Below are 10,724 nucleotides of genomic sequence, written 5' to 3'. Positions count from 1 at the left end.
GCAACAAAGAAGAACAAGGAGCAGTTATAATAAATTCTAACTAGCACCCGGTCTGTTAATTTATCGAAAAACACAAACGATACCGTTGTATTAGATGCAAGTAAATAAACATATGCAACTCTGTTAGTGCGAACAAACCAGACGCAGCAGTACAAACGAACCAAAAACTAACAACATTTATTCATGCGGCATTGCCGCGTCCACCAAAATCCATCTATCTCTATCGCATATGCAATCATACGGCAAGCACATGTGTACGTGTGTGTGTGTGCGTCAGCATGATATTTACCACTCATGCATCACGCGTGCTTTGCTGCTGTTGCTGCTGCTGGGCGAATGTTCTGAGTTGTTTCTGTTGATTACCAACATTAGTCTGAATCTATCATCTGAATAGATTGGTAACGAAGAGCATTCGCACGTAATGCTCGTATCGTGGATTTTTTAATATATCGCGAATAATTTCGTATCGCGCGACCATATACACGAAATGTGAATAAAGTGTTTTGTGAAAAGTATGCCACATATTTTGTGTTAATCAAACCAAAAACATAATTTGTGCATGTTACAGGACATATGTCTACATTTTAATGAAAAACAAACGACAAAATTTTCATTTGATTGGTTTGTGCTCAAATAAATTGTGTGTAATATGCGTTGTATTTAAAAGAGTCGATTTGATTTTTGGCTACGGATATATCCATACAGCGAAACAAAAAGTGAAACACATGTGCTTGTAGGGCTTGTTTTTGTTGCACTGGTACAATATTTTTAAACGCAATACATATTTTTTTTATATATATATATTTTTGTTCAGTGAATTTTCAGTATATATTTGAAATATCTCGTCGATTTTTCTTTTAACTTCATCTTTTTTAAACGCATCTCACTAGCTCTTGAACGATTTATATTTAAACTCAAGTGCATAGACCGGCATCCGAAGTCTTGATTTTTTTTTTTTTTTTAACGTATTAGACCTCGTCTCTTGATCATTTTGTCTCTTTTATTATGTTATTAAAACATGTGTGTGTAGTTTTCAGACGTTATTTTGGTTCTTTTTTTGGATTTATTGCTTTGGAATACATTAGTTTTTTTACATTTTTTTTATTTTTGTTCATAATTCTTATTTCTCTTTTGTCTGTCTATGCATATGTGAATAAACGCTGATTTTTTATGTGTACGTTTTGCTCCACAACTGATTTGTTGTAACGATTGAAAAAAAAATCTTCATTTACAGCTATAACAATATAAATTTCATAGTGCCAACTTTTGATGAAATATGTTTTCATATTTATGTTAAGTGAAAATTCCGAGTTTTAATGAATAGAAACTGAAATTTGAAAAAAAAACTACTTGGAAATATCTGGAGTCAAAAGTGAAACTGAAGTGGAATATATCTTAAAAGAAGGATTGAATTGCAGTCAGTGCGAGAAGTGAGTATAGACCATATTGTACTTAGTTTGGAGTGGATATTCTGATTAACTTAATGAGTTTTATGCTAGGTTTCATGTCTCTTCTGTAAAATTGGTGATTGCAATTGAAGTTTCAAATTAATGTCGAATTTTTGATACTTAAATTACACGATAGCATTGATATTTAAAAAGAGTCTCAGATAGAATTTAACTCCTACAAAAATACACAAGCAGAGTGATTGTATGGCTGCATTTTTAGCATATTTGTTTGAATTAATTTGCATTGCAAAAAATTTACCGTAACGGAAGTTGAGTGGATGGTTATTTATATATGAAATTTTGTGGGATGTATGCGTGTGCTGTGTGTATCGCATTCTCATTTCAGCATGCAACTTGAAAAAATTGCGTAAAAAGAATTGGAGAATAAGCGTGCAAGTGCTTATGTTTACATTGATATAATGTGCACACTGTGTGACCAACATGGTAATTACACCGACTTTGGCTTCATTTCCATTTGATCGACACATAATATGAAACAACAGACAATACAATAGAACACAATAATCATGAACATCAACACTCCCGATTCACATATGTATACTATTGAAAATTGAATGTTCATTTCTAATTCTGGATATTCAGAAATGTGAATGAGAATATTGTTGGCATCAGTAACGGTATCAACGGGAATGGATTGATACCGAATTTTAATTCCAAGTAATGAATCCATACATATGATTTAGTTTCAGTGGTACATGTATGTATTCGAATTTCGCAAAATTTCTCTTTACAATTCATGCCTATTTTTTTCATTGTGTGTCATTTTTATTGATTAGCGAATACACCAAAGTGAATTTTTTTTTCATTTTGAACATTAATGAAAATAATAGATAAATCACGCAAAATTGCTTACCAACAGTAATAATATAATAACCGCTTACCAACAGTAATAATGAACATTTAATCTCATTTGTTCGAAAATAACCGATTTGATTCAAAAATATATAGGCTTTTCTCTTTTGTCATCAAATTTGTTGCCAGATGTTTCTGAACAATTGTTAATATGAAATCAGTTGCGAGTGCGCATGTATCCGAAACAAGTTGTAAAAGTGCGTTTTGGATTCTAGTTTGAATTTTCGAATTCATTCTCAATAATGCCGAGACCAACAATCATCGAAACCATCCGAACGTTAAAACCAGCAACCATGTTGTATATGCGACGTCAGTATAAAGCGAAATCGGCAATAGACATATAGTGTAAATTCAGTTGTGGTTGCACATCCATTTTCGAATAAACAATAGCAAAGCGCGTTGAACGTTTGTTGAACCGCTCTCCTATACCGTTTTCTGACACATAAATGGCTTGTTTTGGTAAGGGGTAGTTGTTGCGGCACCCGTGTCTTTGTGCGCTCATATAAATACATACGAAAATCTCATATACGATTATAATGTTCTAAATGAAATGGTTGCAATACATCACATACAAATGGGATGTTGTGAACAGGGCGCATGTGCAGTTACAATTCGATGTCATCGACTTCGAAACATATCACCACCGAAAAATGTGTTCCTTTTTGTTTTCACTGGCCGTATTCGAAGTGGAATCGGTTTTTTTGGTTGGTAAATCGGCAAAATAAGATGTTCGGCAAAGCATCGGTATCGCATTTAAGCCAATAATAACCCATACATCGACAAATGCGCAAAGATATACAATTGGATATTCTCATATATCACAAATGGCAAAAATCAAATCATAGTAAAAATTATAATGTTGCTGCTGCTACTATCGAAAAAGCAAAGAGACTAGGTGTGTGTGTTTTTTTTTCTTCTCATCATATCCATTCAAGTAGGAACAACCACGCACCCATACAATTGCACATACCCACACAAACGCACATAACATGGATTCGAGTTATCAGAAATACGCGGAGAGAGTACGTTATTGATTTTACGGTACACCGTGTTCACAGTTTTTCTATGAGCTTAACAGTGAACGGTCGGACAAACGAGAACGGTTCTCGCCCGTTTTCTTTCAGTTCATTTATAACCAGTGCAAATCATATTTCAAATGTGTCAAATTGGACAATTGCATTGAATTTTGAAATTTAAAAATCGGATATTGTGAATGTGTTTACTATTTGAAAGTGAAGAAAAACGAAAAATAAAAACAAAATAACAAGCATAGCATAGGTAACACTATACTTATGCCAAAATTTATTCGACAAGATTGCAAGACAAAGGGTTCAAAGTAGTTTATGGTATTTTAACAGCCTATATTAGCACAAGACAAATAAATGAAAAGGCAAAATCATTTTATTGGTGTTGAACAGTGAATCTTATAAAAAAAAGAACAAAAACTCCAGCCAGACATTTTTCACCCCGAATCGAGGAGCATTTCTTTGTGGTTTCGGTATATATATAGATATATTTTGGCGATCCGAAGAACATCCATCAAGGGAGATATTTCAGTGTACGTGTTCTTCTTTTCTAAACGCACTTTACATAAAATCGAAATTCAGTTGTGTATTGGTGCACCATTTCCCAAATAAAGATGGAAAAAATGTTTTTCGTTCCACTTGTAAGTTTTTCTATCAACGCATGAGGGTATGCCAGTGTCTGGTTATGATTGTATGAATGTGTGTATGTATATGTATACATGATTGTATGGTGTTGAACGTTGCAAATTTTCATTTATTGTTCAGGCATCTCAAAATTACCAAGAGTGTATGTTTCTCTCTTTTGGCTGTGTATGTGCGCAAATCGATGTGATTGTATTTGTGACTAGTATGTGTAGAAGTGAAAACCAACAAAAACAAACACGAATTCATCTCTCATTTTATGCAATTTGTATACATGAAGAGCTGAAACTTTTAGGGACGGGCAGTTTCCTTTTTTTCCCTTCGTTATTTTTGCAATTGTATCACTGAATTTACGGATTTTGATGAACAAGTTGCCTTTTGATTTATTAATTGGCAAATGTATATTTTCTTTCGATATTTCTAATGGTTTATGAAATACTTTTTATCGTGGGCAAGCCACTGTACATATTTTGTACAATAACAGTGTAAGAGAATGATAAGAAATAAAGCTTAACATAATTATTTAATCGGATTGAAAGTTGAAACCATGAAACTATTCAATCTACGGCTTTACTAAAAGTTTTGGGAAATTGATTTTTTTAACAATAAGATTTTAGTGAATTAGTATTTTGATCCAACTACTGTACGAAACTCCATTATTTCTATTACCACAAATTGATTCCACCTGCTGACAAATTGAAAAATCTACATTGTTCCTTTTCATTTATCTCAAAGTGATTTAATCAATTTCTAACGTATATTTGGATAGAATAAAGTTCGAGCGATCTTGTGTGTAGATGTGAAATTGTGGTTCTAGTGAATTAATATTTTTCAAGTCGATAGAAAAGGATTTCACGATTTTCCATGCTCGATTAAGTTTTCTTGATACGGTATTAAGGACCACTTAATCAAAAATAAGTAAAATTCAATAAATATACACGATTTGACACCAAAGATGCGGAAACGTAACAAAGGAATGTTCTATAAGAAATAAGAGAATCCAAAATACGTATTAAATGAAACGGCACATTCATAAAGTGTGGAAACATTTCAAAAATAGGAAATATCCCTATCGCGCAACTAATGTCAATAGGATATAAGTTCTTGGTTTCCGTGTGTAATGGGGTATTATCGATATGGGCGTAGTCAAACTTCTTGGCACGGAATTTTAATCATATTAAGTTATTTGAAGTCTTAGATCGATTCGTTCTTATGTGAGCTTTGCTGTAAATTCAACAGACGACTCCGACTGAAGCATATTTGAAAAGAACACAAATATTGCCAAAATATCACATGCACATTACAATAAGTTTGTGCTATATGACATTCAGTGTTGCTTAAATGGCGTCATGGCATATATCCATCGTTAAAAATGTGTTATCTAAAAATGGTAATTTTTTCACTATCAAAAGTAAAACTTCACCACTTTTAATAAATACACTGGATTTTTGGCTCTTTGAAAATAAAAATGTACCGAGTTAGTGAATTTCTTGAAGTCAATGTCGAAAACGTGCTCAAACCCGATTCCAGGACTTTTCCACTCAATAATTTTCCCATGCTTGTGAAATGGGAACAAAATAGCAAAGAACAATCCAAAAAAGAAAAAAGAACACCTTCATGACATTTGCGACTGGCATTATCTTTCAACGCAATCAAAGGTCCAAGTGCATTTATTAATCACAGACGTGAATAAGAAGATGCTTCATTCGATAGAACGAACGAACTAACGTAAATGTTCGAATAAAACTAAACTCATGCTGAAGAAAAAAAAGAGTAGAATACAAGTTGGCATTTGATAGTTTCAATGAAATTAAGTATCGTAGCGAAACACGTCCACATATAGTGACTTCGAACTTTGCCGTGTTTGATGCACAACACAAAAAGATCTGCTATTTGATTGTTCACGTTTCTCAATGGATGCACAATGCACATGAACTCTTCCGATTGGTGATATGAATTGCCCCGGTACACTGTATATTATACCAATAAAAAGTAAAAGAAGAGAAAAACTCTGTACCACACGAAGTTGTTATGGCATTTTTATTGATAGTTTTTTTTTCTTCATATTCATGGAGTATGTGAAGATTCCATTGTGTAGATGTAGTGCAAGTTTCTGTTGGTGTGTGATATGCGCCAGTATTTATACATAAAAACTATCTAAGAACATAATTTTGTATTAGTACAAAACGTACGAAATTGCGCATTGAGAGCAGAAGAGTTCATTGAATTTTAATTACAACAACAGCAGTGTTTTATAGTATTTACGAACATTTTGTTGACTGCTGCGATTCACTCATCAACTCCTTTTTTCGATTCCCAAACTACTAACTGATTCGGAAACGTGACCAAACCCAGTATGATATTTGATCAAGACCTGGATCGAGAATGAGTGCAGACAGAAAGAATCAAGAATGAAGCAGTTTATCTGATTGAAATTGACATTTTGCTTGGCATTTATTTCATCGATGTGTTGTTGTCAAATTTGAGCACTATTTAAAAAAAAGTTTGAAACTTTTGAACATTTTTGACACTTTTAATTTTCCATTAATCGATTCTTCATGACGACTATTGAATATGTAAAGAAACACTAATGACGATAACAAGTGACGATGCAATACTTTAGAATTATCCATATTGTTTGGTGTTTACTCAACAAATAACGCGAATGAAAGGAAATAGAAGAAATGCGTTAAACAGTCGATTGAAAATCAATTTTTACCCTCTTTTATAGTTGTGTGTTGCTTGAGGCTATATTGAAAGTGGTTTTATGTGTAGTTTTTGTGTTGTTCTTCTATAGAATCGAATGAAAGAAATATAGACATAATACGGTTGATGTGTTTTGACAGCCGTTCATACACTTTCGTAGTTCAAAAATTTCCCTCGAAATTAATATTTACTTGAAACCGTAAGAAAACAGAATGAAGATAACTAAAAAAAATATTTTTCTTTCATTTCATTACAATACTGCAACACACACGAAGAATGCACTCGTTTATATGTGTGCATAATAGACGAACGCAGTTTGTTCGCCTCCGTTTCTTCCAGCAATTTGTAATATGCTCACTTATAATTTCTATTATTTTCGGAATTTCTCCGATTGCTGCATCTTTCTCCTCACACATTTCGTAAATTATGCTATATTTTTCATACAATTCCGACGAATTTCATCGATAAAACATATTGTGTGTGCCAAGTTCTTTCTCCCTTCCGCTAAATGTCTGTTAATTCAAAGCTGCAATTCGACTGAAATTTAAAAGCGTTCTTTTCGTCTATTAGTGACGTTTAATAGTTTCAATAAAATAAATAAACAAAAAACTAGGGAATGAATCAAGTTCATCAAGACACAAAAAAGATTGTGTTTTTTATGCGTCCATTCTATTTTCATTTTAAATTATTGCTTTGTAATTGTTATTTAATGTGATTGTTCAATAGTTGAATTGAATTTTCATTCCTTCAAATGATTCGCTGTAAAAAATGGATTTTTTTTTTGAAGTGAACTCAGTTTTGTTTATTTTGCCTTCTTTTTCTTTTATGTGAGAGAACAACTCTAAATTGGTTACAGCTGGAGGAAAAAAAGCAAGAAGCCATAGAAATTATAAAAAAAATTGACAATAGTTTTTGGCAACGATATACATGGATTTGTTTTCGCTTAATTGAAGCCATTTGGTTGTGTCTGTCGTGATTTTTCTGAAAACTTGTAATCTTATCATAACCATTGACTATGATATTTGCACAGCAATAACAGTTTAGCAATAGACAAAAACTTTACGATATGATACAGGCAAGAGATGAAAGGGCAAACATGTGAAGCACCACAGAAAAATAAAAATTCCTTCCATGTTTGTTTTGTACAATTTTCGTATCGATTCTATGAACTCTTCGAAAAATATGTAACGCAATAAATATAATATATATTTTATGGATTAAATCGACATATTTGGGCACCGAATTTTACTGATTATTAGAAGGGCAAAAATTGTATAAATTGAAAGTTTATCAAACTGACCGTGAACTTAGAACCATAATATAAGTTTTCCTACTGATTATTCTTTGTACAACATCGAAACTGAGATTAAAATTCAAAATGTATTTCATTGATTTACTTATAATTTTCAACAAAAAACTACGATGGTCAGATCTACACAGAGAGAAAAAATGTGATATTTTTAATTCAATTTTGGTAGATTTAATATAAAATCAACCATCAACGAATTAAATTTACCATTTTTGACATCTCTGAGGCATATTTTTCAAAAGTGACTATTTGTTGAATAAGTTTTACCAACTGCTTCATTACATTCACCAAATTCATAGGCTAGCGTCATCTGTGGTTTCGAAAAGTTGGTAAATGTAATGAAGCAGTTGGTAAAAATTATTCAACAAATAGTCACTTTTGAAAAATATGCCTCAGAGATGTCAAAAATGGTAAATTTAATTCGTTGATGGTTGATTTTATATTAAATCTACCGAATTTGAATTAAAAATACCATATTTTTTCTTTCTGTGTATCATCTAGTAAATCTTTCTTAAACTTTCTGGATGAGCAATGTAAACACAAACCCGCGCTGCAGTCTAAACTGGATGTCAGTCGATGTTTTGTGTGTGGTGCATTTGCAAATGCATGATGGTTGGTTAAAAAAATGATATTAAAAGCTTATAGCGTTTCCAGCCACTGACTTTATATTACAAATCTATTGAACAAACAGTCTGGTATCCCAAACCCAAATGAAATAAAAAGAATAATAATTGAATAATAAAATCAAGAATTAAATGCAGAGTTTGCCTTCAATGCAGTGTATGCAAATGTTGATTCTCAAATCAAGTGCATCCTCCGAAATTGTGTTTAATTAAATCAGTTTTGATATAAATAACATATCCCAAATGATCGTTTTGAAACGCATGTCAGTCTGATACGACAACAATCTCCATTGGCAAAAGAACTAAGAGAAAATGCGATTCAACGAAACATCGAAAACAAACAAAGATTTCTCGACAATCATGTAAATTTCCATTTATCTTTTGAATCGCTTCATACGAAGAAAAAAAATCAAAGTAAAATCGATTCTACGCACTGCAGTTTATTTCTCTTTTTTGTTTCGCCATGAACTGCGCAGACAATTTAATAACAGCAAAAATTGATGGCAAAATGGATAAATCGATATACTGAAACGACGACGCATAAAATGGTTTTTGTGTTCACGGGCTCGGTTGCGTCTGTGTTAAAAAAAAGCCAAAGTTCAACATGTAATCGTATATGGTGTACATAACTTATGTATGATTAGAATTGGAAACAAGTGTAAAAACGCCGTAATCGATATAAGCGTGTGTATGAAAACGTCCAAACATCTCTTATAAGCTATCCATATCGAGATCGCGATAGACACATGTGCATTGCACGCAGCAAAATGCAAAAAATCAAAGAGTACGAAATGCTCTTTCTCTCCGCTATTTTTTCGGCTGCTTTTCTTGCCAATTTCGCATATTGTACGCAACAGAGTTGTTTTGTGTCGACCGGCATTTACATGTTGTGTAAAATAATGCCTCTTTATTCAGCTTTATGTGCATTTTTTACAAATACTCGGGCCGCTTGTTTTTCATATGTGATACTGCAATATCTGTTTTTTTTCTACATTGAAGTCTTTGCATCAACTATATGAACCGCATCGTGAAACTTATTTACTGGCTACGTTTTTATTATTTCACTGATCCCGTTTTCATCCTTCGTTCGTTGCCAGATTTTACATTGAACGAATACAGTGTAGTTTTTCGAAGATTATTTATTAATTATATCAAACTACAAGATTTGCTTCGCACGATTGCGATAGAATTGCGATATTTATTTTATTATGAACGACTTGAGCTCTGCAGTCAACAATATTCGGGAATTCGGAACTCTGCGTGCAGGAGAAGTATATCGTTGGATTAATATTATGAATCGTCAATTTATTCTGAAATATTTTCAACTATATGCTGGGTCGTATAGTTTATTTCTTTGACTCCACATCAAACCGGATCATCGCCGCGTCGTACTTTCTTAATACCGACACTTTTATAAAGCAAAAAAAAAATGCATGAAACAAAAGTATATTTAAAATGATGGCATATTTCTCCATGCGATAATCTGAATGGAATGTACAGTAAATACTAAATTGTTCATTTTTTCATAAACTTTGTCAATACCATAACGAAGACTATTCAATACGACAAATGCGTTTCAAAGGAGTTGAGATTTTTCTAATAATTATTGGAAAACTCACAAATCTTAAACAACACAAATTCTAAAAATACGCATTGACGGTTAACGATAATACCATAGAAACCATTATGTTAGCATCCACACGCAATTGGTTCTCTGAATTGGATCATACATGGAAGGGTGTTAAGTCTATGAAACCAACACATTAGCGAATTTCACCGAACAAGAAAATGTATTGTGTAACTGAATAAAGCGAATTTAACGGAACTAATTATTTTTAGATTATGTAAAGAGTTTATAATTAGACTGTTCAAAGATGCTTAATACACATTGCTTATGCTCCTACCATAAACTACTCTTGGTTGTCGAAGTTGTGTTGTTTCATTATTAATATCAAAATTCCAAACAATATACTTCTCATTGGAGTAAATTTTAAATTGCAGCATCGCTTATAATTTCTGCAATTTTATATGTTTTGTAGATAAAATGATTAAATCACAAGCACGATTCAAGCAACAATTTCAGTATATACTTTATAGA

The 10,724-nt window shown here is 32.4% G+C and overlaps 1 pseudogene; it reads left to right on the top strand.

Annotated features, from left to right (window-relative positions):
* Positions 1-390: 390 nt before the first annotated feature.
* The window catches only part of LOC116340537, a 54,887-nt pseudogene continuing 44,553 nt past the window's right edge, over positions 391-10,724 (top strand).

This window comes from Contarinia nasturtii, unplaced genomic scaffold, assembly GCF_009176525.2.
Source record: "Contarinia nasturtii isolate CC-2019 unplaced genomic scaffold, AAFC_CNas_1.1 Cnas_scaffold_695, whole genome shotgun sequence".
Classification (NCBI taxonomy): Eukaryota; Metazoa; Arthropoda; class Insecta; order Diptera; family Cecidomyiidae; genus Contarinia; species Contarinia nasturtii.
This window is presented reverse-complemented; position numbering and strand designations above follow the sequence as displayed.